Below are 14,288 nucleotides of genomic sequence, written 5' to 3'. Positions count from 1 at the left end.
ACTTTTTTAAAAAATATTTTTAGTAGAGACGGGGTTTCACCATGTTGACCAGGATGGTCTTGATCTCTTGACCTCGTGATCCACCCGCCTCGGCCTCCCAAAGTGCTGGGATTACTGTTTTTTACTTCTAATTCATTCAGCAAATACTGTATGTACTGACACCAGTAAGTTATACTTAATCTTGAAAAGCTTAAAGTTTAGATACTAAAATATGAAGAGGTAGAGCAGCAATATTTAACTAAGACCAGAAAGCAAAATGAAAGTAACTCCAGTCCACAGAAGGCTACCTGAACAGAAATATCAACAAGAAAATTAATTGCTGAAAGTATACAGTAATTATAGATTGTTCTGGCTATGCTAATAAATTATTCAAATCTTTCTGCTGCCCTGTAAAATCTGCCCTTTTATAAACTATTGTCACCAGGCATGGTGGCTCACACCTATCTATAATCCCAACACTTTGGAAAGTGGATTGCCTGAGCTTAAGAGTTCCAGACCAGTCTGGGCAATACAGTGAAACCTAATCTCTATAAAAAAAATTTTTTTTTTAATTAACTGGGCATGGTGGTGCATACCTGTAGTCCTAGATACTCAGGAGGCTGAGGCAGGAGGATCACTTGAGCCCGGAGGTCGAGGCTGGAGATAACTGTGATCGCACCACTGCTCTCCAGCCTGGGCAACAGAGTGAGACCCTGTCTCAGACAGACAAACAAAAATTATCAGTTGTCATCTAAGACTCTATAAATGTTCTATATGGCTTGGACACCTTATAATTTTTGTACCACAACCTGAAGTGATCCAAAGATCCAATTATTTTCAGAGGATACAAATATTCTATTGTGATACTTTATTACAAAATGTAACCATAATGGAGACAGAGTGAGTCAGGAGCTAAACAATAATTTCTTAAATACCTACCATAAGGCAGGTTTTAAATATTGCTTTCTTTCAAAGTTTCACAACAGCACTTTAAAATAGGTATTGTTTTGCCCGTTGTACAACTAGCTGTAAAATCAGAAGCATGACAAAACACCCAAGGTTACACAGCCAGTAAATGGCAAGACTGTCTACTCCTAATATTCATGCTTATGTGGCTAAATAATCCCTCTAAAAGTATTTATACTTGACACACAAAAAGCTTTAGAAAAGTTACACATTCAAAACAACTTAGGAGAACAAACACACACAGTAAACGGAGCATCCTAATGGAGGAAACTAAATGTAGAGGTTTGAGATTAAATATTTATGAATTTAACTTTGAATCCCTGCAACCTAGCACTCTCTCCAGGTAAAGAGGTCAGCCAGAAAGCTTCAGGCCCTCATCTCATGATGTATAATGCAATGAGTGAAAGAACAAACTTTACTGAGTATACCATTCAGTTAATGGCTCCAAAGCTAGCCATAAAACAAACCTACACATATTCCTGCTAGTTCTACTTATCAAAAATATCACTATCCTAAAAGAAATTTGAGTAGCATGCATGTCTGGTCAGAGAAATAACATGCAATTCTAAAGAGAAGGATAAAGCATTAAAGACTATCAGCTCCTTCAGACTCTGCCTAATAAACATTCACCAGGAGACGATGCCCCACTATGTTCTAGAGGTAGAACTAAGACATAAATAAGCAATAAAAATCCATCACTTATTCAGAAAATATTTAACAGATACCAGAATAAAATGCCATGCCTGTACATAAAATGTAAAATTCAAGGAACCTGTGATGTAGCCGGAGACAAAAATGTACAATTAAGAAAAATGTATAATTATGATGATACATAATTCAGCAAGTGTACTCCTATGGATAAGAAAGACTCATGAGTTCATAAGAGGGGGAAGACTGCTTTGGGTTTGTCAGGCAGTTCCGTGAACTAAGTTTGCAAATTAAAATGCAGTAAATTAATGAAAGAAAAATTAAGTCTTCATAAAAAAAAATTAGAGCCATATAACTATCAAAAGTTAAGTCTGAAAGTAGACAAAAAGCTTTTTTTGTCTTAAATCATGAGATTTAAAAATCTTAAAAGACGGAGAGGGGCGGTGACTCACGCCTGTAATCCAAGCACTTAGGGAGGCCAAGGCGAGCAGATCACAAGGTCAAGAGATCGAGACCATCCTGACCAACATGGTGAAACCCCATCTCTACTAAAAAATAAAAATTAGCTGGGTGTGGTGGTGCGTGCCTGTAATCCCACCTACTCGGGAGGCTGAGGCAGGAGAATTGCTTGAACCTGGGAGGTGGAGGTGGCAGTGAACTGAGATCACGCCATTGCACTCCAGCCTGGTGCCTGGCTACAGAGCGAGACTCTGTCTCAAAAAAAAAAAAAAAAAAACTTAAAAGACTTAGTTTTACAATTTTTAGGGAAATTGATTTAAACAAACTACAAATAAATCATATATGTTATGTGGCATAGAGAGAACATGTTTGAATTTCAATAATAAACAATATCTGAGTTGTAGCTTTGCCACTTACACTTCATATGTAACCATGGGCAAATTACTTATCTTGTTCCCGGTATCCAAAATTGTAAATCAGGAGTGATACCATGATTCAGTTAGCTAACGTATAGGATACATGAGGAAAGCATAAGTGCTAGCTTACTATACAAATTCATATTTAATAATTTATATTATGTATGTATTTATTTATAAGCAATAGGGCCCTCTGCTGTGCTCAGGCTGGAGTACAGTGGTGCAATCACAGCTCACTGCAGCCTTGAACCACTGGGCTCAAGTGATCCTCCCACCTCAGCCTCCTGAGTAGCTAGGACTACAGTCACGTGCCACCACACCTGGCTAATTTTTTTTATTTTGGTAGAGAAGGGGGTCTCACTTTGTTGCCATTGCTGTTGTTCGTACTGTATTTGTATCTAAGAACCATGTTTATTCGAAAGAACTTTACTCTTTAATAATGAGCGTATTATTTAAACACAGTAAACATGGTTAATGTTTCCGAATCCTTTTAAACCATTTTATCATCTACATAGACATGTTAATTCTATGCAATCAGTGTTAATTTCTAGTATCATCCTGCCACCTCCCTAAACATATAGCTTTCTACCTATTACACATCTATTCACAACTGCAGAAACTACTAATTTATTACACATCAATTCAGGAACTACAGAAATATTAACACACATACAACTGCATGTTTCTTCTCTCTCCCCAAACTTTATATTAGTCAAAGAATATTCGGCATAAAATCCATTTATTCTATTTACTTTTTCTCTTCTTTCTGCTTCACTGTTTAATCTCATACACAGGTAGCTTCTGGTGAAAATTGCTTACTCTTTTCTTCTTGTTAAAGACAGGGTCTCACTCTGACACCAGTCTGGAGCACACTGATGCAATCTTGGCTCACTGCAGCCTGGACCTCCTAGACTCAAGAAATCCTCCTGCCTCAGCCTCTTGGGTAGCTAGGGCAATGGGCTAGCACTACCATGCCCAGCTATTTATATATAGATATATATTTTTTTAATTGCATTTTAGGCTTTGGGGTACATGTGAAGAACTTGTAAGGTGGTTGCGCAGGTACACACATGACTGTGGTTTGCCGCCTTCCTCCCCATCACCTATATCTGGCAATTCTCCTCATGCTAACCCTCCCCAACTCCCTGGGGTGTCACTATGTTGCCCAGAGTGGTCTCCAACTTCTGGCCTCAAATGATCCTCCAACCTCAACATCCAAAAGTGCTGGGATTACAGTTGTGAATCTCTGGCAAGTTTTACTGAAGAAAAATAATTTTGCATGGTTTACTTTTCACTGGTATCTTCTGGCATGCTTCTAAAGATATCAGAATAACCTGAATCAATGATAGCCAGTATGTACCATCTGCGGTATTTTCCACATGCTGTGCCCAATTCAATATTACCACTATAGTGATGAACACCAGTTTGGGACAACATGGTACAGTACCTATTGGGGATTTTCTCAACACTGGGCAGTTGTTAGTGAGGATGATGAATTTTGCTTTTTCTTATCCAATCATCTTCAGAATCTGCTTGTACCCCAGCATGTACTTTCTCCACTTTTCATAACAAGTTGAACCCTAGAACTGATCAACTCCAGTGACTTTTTCATCTTCTTTGCCACCTTCCTGGCTTAGGTGCCAGATGGCCCCCAACCAAGAACAGCCACCAAGATGGCCAGGGAATGAGAAAAGCAAATTGTTCATTCTTATCATGATGAACAAATACTTCATTTCACAAAAAAATTAAACTTTGGAATTATAAATTTTCCCATGTATTTAAAAATAACATACTCTACAAAATGTTATCATAGACACAGATGATAAATATCAAACCAATTAACTTAATATAAGTTCTCTTGTTTTTTCTCATCCATTCACTGATGAGAGGCAAAAACAGCATGAATATGACCCAAAAACAAATCATGATGAAAGAGCTAGACAGTGCTTGGATAATTAAGATCTGACCACAGTGTCTTCTTATACGAAATGTGGCCACTTGGTGAACAGCCACGTTTAGGAATCTCTAGACATAAACCCAGCAGAGGAAGATAGTCTTGAATACATTTTTGCATCTCATTTGCACTTAGCTAGTGGTTAACTATATACTTCACAATATAGTTATAAAAATAATGTATTAGGAGACTCTAGTATAATTTTGGAAATATTAGGTACTTAGTGTCTGTCGAAGGGTAAGAGTAAGAAAAGGAAAGAGAAATGGAGGGGAGAAAAAAATACCATGTATCTAAGATCTCACTCTTTCCGGTATTCATTTCCAGAAATAATACATTCAAAAAAACATGTATAGCTTAATGAAAGGAATTATGCATTAGGCTTATTTATTAAATGTTTCCAAATAATCCTTTTAGTGGTATTCAGTAACAAATTTGTCTCTCTTTTGCATCCATTCAATAAAAAAATTAATTGAGTAAAAACTATGTGCATCTTAAATATGTCAAGAAATACAAAGAAACTAAGTCAGAGAAAAAAGAAAAGTCTCCTGAACTATGGACTCCAGTATAGTAGCTGACATTTCTGTAATAGTACCTTTTATTATAATCCATTAGCAACTGCTAAATTACCAGCATCTACAGATGATATCTTGCTACCATGGAAATGCAGAATACATGAATTAATTAGGACTATGGTTGAAAAATAAAGGACAGAAGGGTGCCTAGTTTCTACAGAAAGCAGTTTCCTTTAATAGTTTATTATTATTATTATTATTATTCATCTAACAAATACCCCATGTTTTAAAATCTAATTATTTATTTGGACTTAAGCTTTTTTTCAGACCACGCATCAGTTCAACATTACTTACTTGCTATGTCTTCTTAAATTCTGGATGTAACCAACAGGTTTTACATCAATACTGCACACCACTAACTTCTTGCCGCTCATTATTTCTTACATACAATGAGTTTAAGAGAGCTATTTGTCACTGTTGCAAAAACTATCAATTTCACACTATGTGCAATTTCTTGTATGTTATATTGTAACAAAGCTGGGGTTTTGTTTTCTTTTGTTTGTTTATTGTTGTTGTTGTTTTTGAGACAGAGTCCCTCTCTGTTGCGCAGGCTGGAGTACAGTGGCACAGTCTCAGCTCCTTTCCTAAGAGTAGTTTATAAACAAATTCCTGAATGGAGGTTTCCAAACACCAGTTACTGCAAACAAATGCGATAACAATATTCCATCAGAAAGGCAAAAAGAGAATATGATGTAACCTAAGTTGTCATATTATTATTAGTTTGACAAAGGGTATTATTAAAAGGCCAATTAATCTATATAAAATCCCTGGCAGGAAAACAAAAAACCCACAAACTCAAAGACTTTTCAAAGTGTCTGACAGAGACAGGGTAAAGAGTGCCCTGACAAACCAGCGAAAAGTTCTGCTTGATTTGGTAGATTTCTCCATATATTGGAAAGAAACCAAAAGAACATGAATATTTATCAGCCACCAACTACACTGTACTAAGAATGCCAGTAACTGCTTTGTTCTGATTACAAGTTCACCAAACAACTTTCCATAAAGGTGTCAGATTCTTCTTCTATAAGAAGAGATAGAACAAAAAAAAAAAAAAATCCCAAAACACTGACCAGCTAAACAGGGCATTTCAATTCGCTTGGTACTTCTCCTTACTTTACAAAAAGCATTCTGGTGCCTTCTCAGTCTATTTTAGGCTGGGTTAATGGAAATAATCAGTCCTATCCCCAATCAACTCAATAAGAACTAAAAAGAAAATAATCATCTTTATAGACCAGAAAAATGGAAGGCCAGAACCTGGGCTTGGGTAACACCAAAGTAATACCATCCATCAAGATCGTGTTTGAACAGCCATTTTACATCTTCCCTTAAATATCAATCTCTATTTAAAATATTTTTCCTTCAGTTGTGACCAACCTAGTTACCTCCCTTCATCTCTGGACATCCTTTAACTTTTTTTTATTTTAGCATTTTCTTATTCCTCACCACATAAAATAATAGAATCTGGAGTTTTTGTCAAAGCACTTCCAAGTAATTATCTCATTTGATGCCTAGGGACATTTTCTGAAATAAGCAGGACAAATACCATTGCATATTTATAAAAAGGAAAAGACAACCCAACAGGTTCCACTCAGGGATTTCAAAATATGGATTAGGGCAGTGGTTCTCAGATATGGCCCCCTGAACCCTCCTCCCTAGGGATTACTGGCACCAACAGCACACATTTGCTAGTCACAACCACCAGCAGGAGTTTTGCTACTGGTATGTAGTGGATACAGGCCAGGGATGCTGCTAAGCATCTTACAAAGTCCACTTTTGGGTGCTCTGTCGCACTGATCTACACATGTCTATTCTTTCAACACAATATCTTGATTACTGTTGCTTTTCAGTCATTCTTTTTATTTTACTATTATTTTTTAAGAGATAGGGTATTGGTCTGTTGCCCAGGCTGGTCTCAAACTTCTATTGATATGATGTGATTAGTCTGTTGATGTGATGAATATCAACTTTGAAAAGTTGAGTAAGTCCTGCATACTTGGGACAAACACCACTTGATTTTGGTGTGTAAGTCTTTCTGTGTAATGTTGAATTCAGTTTTATGATACTTTGCTGATGGTATCTACATCTATGTACCTGAGAGATACTGGTCTACAGTTTTCTTGTAACACCTTTGTCTGGTTTTGGTATTAATACTTCATAAAATGAGTTAGAAAGTATTCCCTCTCCCTTCATCTTCTGAAGGAAATTCTAAACAATTGGTACAGTTTCTTTCTTAAATCTTTGGTAGAATTCACTTGTGAACCCATCTGAGCCTGGTGCTTTCAGTTTTGGAAGGTTAATTTTTAATTCGATTTCCTTGATAATTGTAGAGTTAGTCAGATTGTTTATTAATTCTCAAGTGAGAGTTGGTATACTGTATCTTTCAGGGAATTGGTCCATTTCGGCCAAGTTATGCAGCTTGTAGGGATAGAGTTATTCACAGTATTCGTTTATCATTTTTTAATGTCCATGGAATCTGTAGTGCTGTCACCTCTTTCATATCAGATATTCATAATTTATGTAGTCTTTTCCTTTTTTCTTAGCCTGGCTAAAGCCCTGTTTATTCTACCTTTTCAAATAACCAGTTCTTTGTTTTGTTGATTTTCTCTATCAATTTCCTGTTTCCAATATCATTTCCACTCCAATATTTACTATTTCTTATCTTCTGCTTACCCTTTTCTTGTCTCCTAAGGTGAAAGCTTAGAAGACTGACTCTAGCACTTTCTCCTTGCCTAATAAAAATATCAAACACTATAAACTTAGAAGCACTGCTTTCAGTGAATTCCACAAATTTTCATTTTTCACTTTCATTTAGCTCAAAATATTCTCTTTTTTTTTTTTTGAGATTTTGTGGCTTGTGTTATTTAGAAGTGTGTTATTTAAATTGCAAGCATTTTGGAATTATCTGGCTATCCTTCTGCTGTTGATTTTGTTTAATTCCATCATGGTCTAAGGATAGTTATTATATGATTGTATTATTTTTAAATTGCTAAGGTGCGCTTCATGATTCAGAATGTGTTCTATATTGGTAAGTGTTCCATCTGAGCTACGGAAGAATGTGTATTCTCTTCTTGGATGACACAGTCTGCAAATATCAATTATACCCAGTTGAGTAATGGTGTCGTTGAGTTCAACAATGTCTTTACTGATTTTCTGCCTGCTAAATCTGGCCATTTCTAATAGAGGGGTAATGAAGTCTCCAACTACAATAGCGATTCATCTATTTTTCCTCACAGTGCTACCAGTATTTGCATTTGAGAATTTGGTCACTCTGTTATTAGACACATAAGGTAAATTGGAACACTTTTACCATTACAAAACACACCTCTCTTTATCCCTGATAACTTTACTTGTTCTGAAATCTGGTGTTTGATATTAATATAACTAATTCCATTTTCTTCTGATAAATGTTAGCATGGCCTTTCCCATGCTTTTAATCTATCTGTACTTATATTTAGAGAGTTTCATGTAGACAGCAATATATTTGGGTCTTGTGTTTTCAGCACTCCCACAATCTGTCTTTTAATTGGTACATTTAGACCACTGACATTTGAAGTGATTACTGATAGTTAGATCAAAGCCTACCATATTTATTATTTTCTATTTTCTTATTTTTGTCATGGCCACTTTTTCTTAATTGTGTGGGTTTAGTTGAGCATTTTACGTGATTCTGTATTTCTATATTCTCTTCCTTTTCTTTCTCTTTTTTTTTTTTTTTTTTTTTTTTTGAGACACAGTCTACTTCTTTTGCCAGGCTGGAGTGCAGTGGCAGAATCTCGGCTCACTGCAACCTCTGCCTCCTGGGTTCAAGCAATTCTCCTGCCTCAGCCTCCTGACTATCTGGGACTATAGGTGCATGCCACCACGTCCAGTTAATTTTTGTATTTTTAGTAGAGATGAGGTTTCAACATGTTGACCAGGATGGTCTAGATCTCTTGACCTCATGATCTGCCCACATTGGTCACCCAAGTGCTGAGATTACAGGCATGAGCCACCATGCCCAGCTTTCTCTCCTTTCTTACCACATCAGTTATACTATTTTCATTACTTTTTCTTTGTGCTGGCCCTAGAGTTTACAATATACATTTACAACTAATTCAGGTCCACTTTGAAGTGCCACTATATTATTTCATGTGTAGTATGAATACCTTAGAATAGCAAAACAATGCTAATTCCTTCCTTCCATCCCTTGTGTAATTTCTGTCATGCATTTCACATATAAATAAGCATACACATATACACACACATGCACACACAAGCACATATACACACAAGAAAGAATCTCCGAGCTTAAGGACATATTCAACAGAAACCTCCAAAACTGATAATCAAGGAGAAAAAATACTGGGGGGATACAAACCATAAACAAACCATGGATATATGTGCTTAAGTATAAACCAGTATATATATACACAAGCACACACCATCAAAGGCATTCTTGCTATTACTTCCAATAAACTGTTGTCTCAGATCAATGATTAATTTTAAAAATATAAGTTTTACTTTCATTTATTTCTCTCCAATGATTTCTTGTAGATCTGAGTTTCTGGCTTACATCATTTTTTATATTTCTTGCATGGCAGGTCTACTGGCCACAAATTTCCTTTGTTTAAGCAAATCTCTATTTATCCTTCAGTTTTGTAGGAAATATTTAACATGGTACAAAACCCTAGATTGGTAGGGCTTTATTTCCTCAACACTTGAAATATTTCACTCCACTCTCTTCTTGTTAGCACAAGGCATTCTTATCTTTGCTCTTCTATAGATAAAGTGTTTCCTTCTCTCTCTGGCTTCAGGATTTTCACCTTTGATTTTTCTGTAGCTTAAAAGTGACATGACTTCACGTAGATATTCTGCCATTTATCCTGCTTTGTCATCTAGGAACTTGTGGGATCTGTGGTTGGGCTGGGAAATTCTGTCATTATTGCTTCAAATATTTCTTCTTTTCCTTTCTCTCTTCCTGATATTTCTTTTACATGTATGTTATACCTTTTGTAATTGTCTCAAGGTTCTGATATTCTGTTATGTTTTCCCCCAGTATTTTTTCACTTTGCTTTTCAGTTTTGGAGGATTATTTTAAAGATATACCCAAGCTTGGATACTCTTTCTTTGGCCATGTCCAGTCTACTAAAGTCTATCAAAAGCATTTTTTTTTTTTTTTTGAGTCAGAGTCTTGCACTGTCAGCCAGGCTAGAGGACAGGGGTGTGATCACAGCTCACAGCAAACTCCAAATCCTGAGCCCAAGGGATCTTCCCACCTCAGCCTCCCAAGTAGATGGGACTAGAGGCATGCACCATTATGTTCAGCTATTTTTTAAAATATTTGTGTAAAGCTGCAATCTGACTATGTTACCTAGGATGGTCTCAAACTCCTGGCCTCAAGTGATCCTCCTGCCTCAGCTTCCCATAGCATTGGGATACACAGCCCAACATTCTTCATTTATGGTATAGTGTTCTTAATCTCTAGCATTTCTTTTACTGAATTCTTAGAATTCTCATCTCTCTGCTTATATTATCCATGTGTCCTTGCAAGCTGTCTATTTTATCCATTAGAGCCTTTAGCTTATTAAAGTTGCTTTCAATTTCCAATCTGAGGATTCCAGTACCCCTGACATGTCTGATTTTGATTCTGATACTTGCTTTGTCTCTTCCTTCAGCCCATTTTTCCCCCTTTTAGTATATTTTCTTTTTTTTGAGACGGAGTTTTGCTCTTGTTACCCAGGCTGGAGTGCAATGGTGCAATCTTGGCTCACCGCAACCTCCGCCTCCTGGGTTCAGGCAATTCTCCTGCCTCAGCCTCCCGAGTAGCTGGGATTACAGGCATGCGCCACCATGCCCAGCCAATTTCTTGTATTTTTAGTAGAGAAGGGGTTTCACCATGTTGACCAGGATGGTCTCGATCTGTTGACCTCGTGATCCACCCGCCTCGGCCTCCCAAAGTGCTGGGATTACAGGCTTGAGCCACCGCGCCTGGCCATATTTTCTAATTTTTTTCTTGATAGCCAGACATGACACACTGGTTAAAGGAAACGGATATAAATACACCATCAGTAATAAAGTGGTAAGTTGTGGGGGCAGGGGAAACTTTCTACAGTGTTACGATTAGGTCTCAGTCTTTAGTGAGGCTGTGCCTCTGGATTGTGAACTTCACAAGTGCTTCTCAGTTCTCTTCTCTCTTAGTTGGAACAGAATGGCCAGAGGGTGCAGGAGCTTAGTAATCCCCTTTCCTCAAATAAAAGGCTAGAGAGAAGTAGAATTGGGTGTTTTTGCTTATCCATGGTCACCTACACAGTGTTTAACTAATTTTTGGGGGGGGCAAACCTCGTTTAAAAACAAAACAAAACAGAGTACTCTGGTATACTTCAAAATGGCTCCGTTTCCCCTCCTTGTGCCAGAAGCAAAGGGAATTTTTCTCTAATATTCACTGTGAAAACCTGATAGAGCACCAAAAAGTGAAATTCCCAAGAGCTGAAAACCCCTCCACCCTCTTCTGCTGACTAGGTCCTCCTGTAGTTTTTAAAATCTACGACTTGTCCACAGTGAACCTCCAGCAATTTGTCAGCTACAATACAGGTTTTCCCGTACAAACAATGGTTCCCATGGAAGACTTTGTTCATTGGTTACCTCAAGTAAATTATGATTAGCTGTATCCACCTGTCACTCCAGTTTTGGAGGCAGTGGTTTGCCCTATGGCCTCACTTCTCTTAGGTCCATGAACTGCTGATTTTTCAGTTTGTCCCATTTTTCACCTGTTAGAACAGACTGGTGACTACAAGCTCCTGACATGTCCAACCCTTTCATTATCAGAAATTTGATTATGATGTATCTGGGCATGGCTTTCTTTGAAATAATACCATTTGAAGTTTGCTGAGTTTCTTGAATCTGTAAGTTTATACCTTTCACCAAGTTTGGAGACTTTCAGGCATTATTTCTTCTCTTATTTTTTCTTCAGCTATATTTCCTCTTCCGGCATTATGTTGACACAAATGTTAGAAACCCAAATATTGTTCTACAAGTCTCTAAAGAGTTGGTTCATTTTTTCCCTATTTTTCCTCTTATTTTAGGTAACTTCTATTGTTTGAACTATTTCTATTGATCTATCTTAAGTTTACTCACTTTTTTCATCTCCCTCTGCTATTAAATCAATCCATTTTCTACTTGATTCCTTTATTGGAGTACCTATTTTTCTGCTGAGAACTTCTATCTTTGCATTCATTTCAAGCATATTCACCTTTATCTTTTGGATCACAGCTATCAAAGTCAATTTAAAGTCTTTGATAAATCCATCATCTTGGTCATCTTGTAGGCAGCACCTGTTGTCTTTTCCCCTAGTAACTTGTCAGTTTTCCCTGACTCTCTATATGTTAAGTGCCTTTGCATTATATTCTGAACATGTTGGATATTATGTTTTCATTGGGTCCTGTTAAAAATGTTTTCTTAAATGTGCAGGTTTGTTACATGGGTAAATTGCATGTCACTGGAGTTTGGTGTACAAATTATTTTCTCTCCCAGGTAGTGAGTATAATATCTGATAGGTAGATTTTTATCCTCACTCTCCTCCCAACCTCCACCCCCAAGCAAGCCCCAGTGTCCATTGTTCACTCCTCTTTGTGTCCATGAGTATGCAATGTTCAACTCTCATTTATTAGTGAGAACATTAAGTATCTGATTTTCTGTTCCTGCATTAATTAATTCACATAGGATAAAGTTACAAGCAGCATTCATATTGCTGCAAAGGACATGATCTCATTGTTTTTTTTTGTTGGTTTTTTTTTGAGACGGAGTTTCGCTCTTGTTACCCAGGCTGGAGTGCAATGGCGCAATCTCGGCTCACCGCAACCTCCGCCTCCTGGGTTCAGGCAATTCTCCTGCCTCAGCCTCCTGAGTAGCTGGGATTACAGGCACGCGCCACCGTGCCCAGCTAATTTTTTTTTTTTTTAGTAGAGACGGGGTTTCACCATGTTGACCAGGATGGTTTCGATCTCTTGACCTCGTGATCCACCCGCCTTGGCCTCCCAAAGTGCTGGGATTACAGGCTCAAGCCACCGCGTCCGGCCGATCTCATTGTTTTTTTATAGCTGTGTTGTATTCCATGGTGTATATTCAATACATTTTCTTTATCCAGTCCACCATTGTTGAACACCTAGGATGATTCCATGTCTTTGCTATTGTGAACAGTGCTGTGATGAACATGTTTGCATATGTCTTTACGGCAGAACGATTTCTATTTCTTTGGGTGTATACCCAGTAATGGGTTCACTTGATCAAATGGTAGTTGTTTTACATTCTTTGAGAAATCACCACAATGCTTTCCACTGTGGTTGAACCAATTTATGTTACCACCAGCACTGTGTATTTCCTTTTCTCCACAGCCTCTCCAGCATGTTTTTTTTTTTTTTGATTTCTCAATAATAGTCATTCTGACTGCCGTGAGATACTATCTCATCCTGGTTTTGATCTGCATTTCTTTAATATTTAGTGATGTTGAGCATTTTTTCATATTCTTGTTGGTTGTATGTCTTTTTTTAAAAAGTGTCTGCTCATGTCCTTTGTCCGTTTTTAAACTGGGACTGTTGGTTTTTTGCTTGTTGATTTAAGTTCCTTACAGATTCTGGATATTAAATCTTTGTTAGATGCATGGTTTGCAAATATTTTCTCCCATTTTGAAGGTGGTCTGTTTACTTGCACTAGTTTCTTTTGCTATGTAGCAGCTCTTTAGTTTAATTAGATCCCATTTTTCAAATTTTTTTTTGTCGCAATTGCTTTTGGAGTCTTCATCATGGAATCTTTGCCAAGGCCTATGTCTAGAATGGTATTTCCTAGGTTTCCTTCCAGGTTTTTTATAGTTTTAGGTTTTAAGTCTTCAGTCAATTCCATCTCGAGTTGATTTTTGTATATGAAGAAAGGAAGGGGTCCAGTTGCAAAATTCTGTATGTGGCTAACCAGCTATTCAAACACCGTTTATTAAATAGGGAATTCTTTCCCCATTGCTTGTTATTGTTGACTTTGTCAAAGATCAGATGGCTATCAGTGTACAGCTTTATTTCTGGATTCTCTAACCTGTTCCACTACTCTATATTTCTGTCTTTGTATCAGTATCATGCTGTTTTGGTTACTGTAGCCAAGTAATATACTTTGAAGTTGGTAGGGTGATGTCTCTGGCTTTGTTCTTTTTACTTAGGATCATTTTGGCTATGTAGTCTCTTTTTTGATTGCATATTAATTTTAGAATAGTTGTTTCTAATTCTATGAAAAAGTATGTAATTTGATAGAAATAGCATTGAATCTGTAAACTGC

General features: G+C 37.1%; 1 protein-coding gene and 1 pseudogene across 4 annotated transcripts in view; both read right to left on the bottom strand.

The window, feature by feature from the left end:
- The window catches only part of SLC2A13 (solute carrier family 2 member 13), a 385,769-nt gene that overhangs the window by 343,227 nt on the left and 28,254 nt on the right, over window positions 1-14,288 (bottom strand). The gene's annotated exons all lie outside the window — the stretch shown is intronic.
- LOC144577728 (large ribosomal subunit protein eL30 pseudogene) overlaps window positions 3,615-14,288 on the bottom strand; it is a 37,934-nt pseudogene continuing 27,260 nt past the window's right edge.

Source organism: Callithrix jacchus, chromosome 9 (genome assembly GCF_049354715.1).
Source record: "Callithrix jacchus isolate 240 chromosome 9, calJac240_pri, whole genome shotgun sequence".
Classification (NCBI taxonomy): Eukaryota; Metazoa; Chordata; class Mammalia; order Primates; family Cebidae; genus Callithrix; species Callithrix jacchus.
The sequence above is the reverse complement of the archived record's forward strand: the minus strand, read 5'-3'. Positions and strand labels throughout refer to the sequence as shown.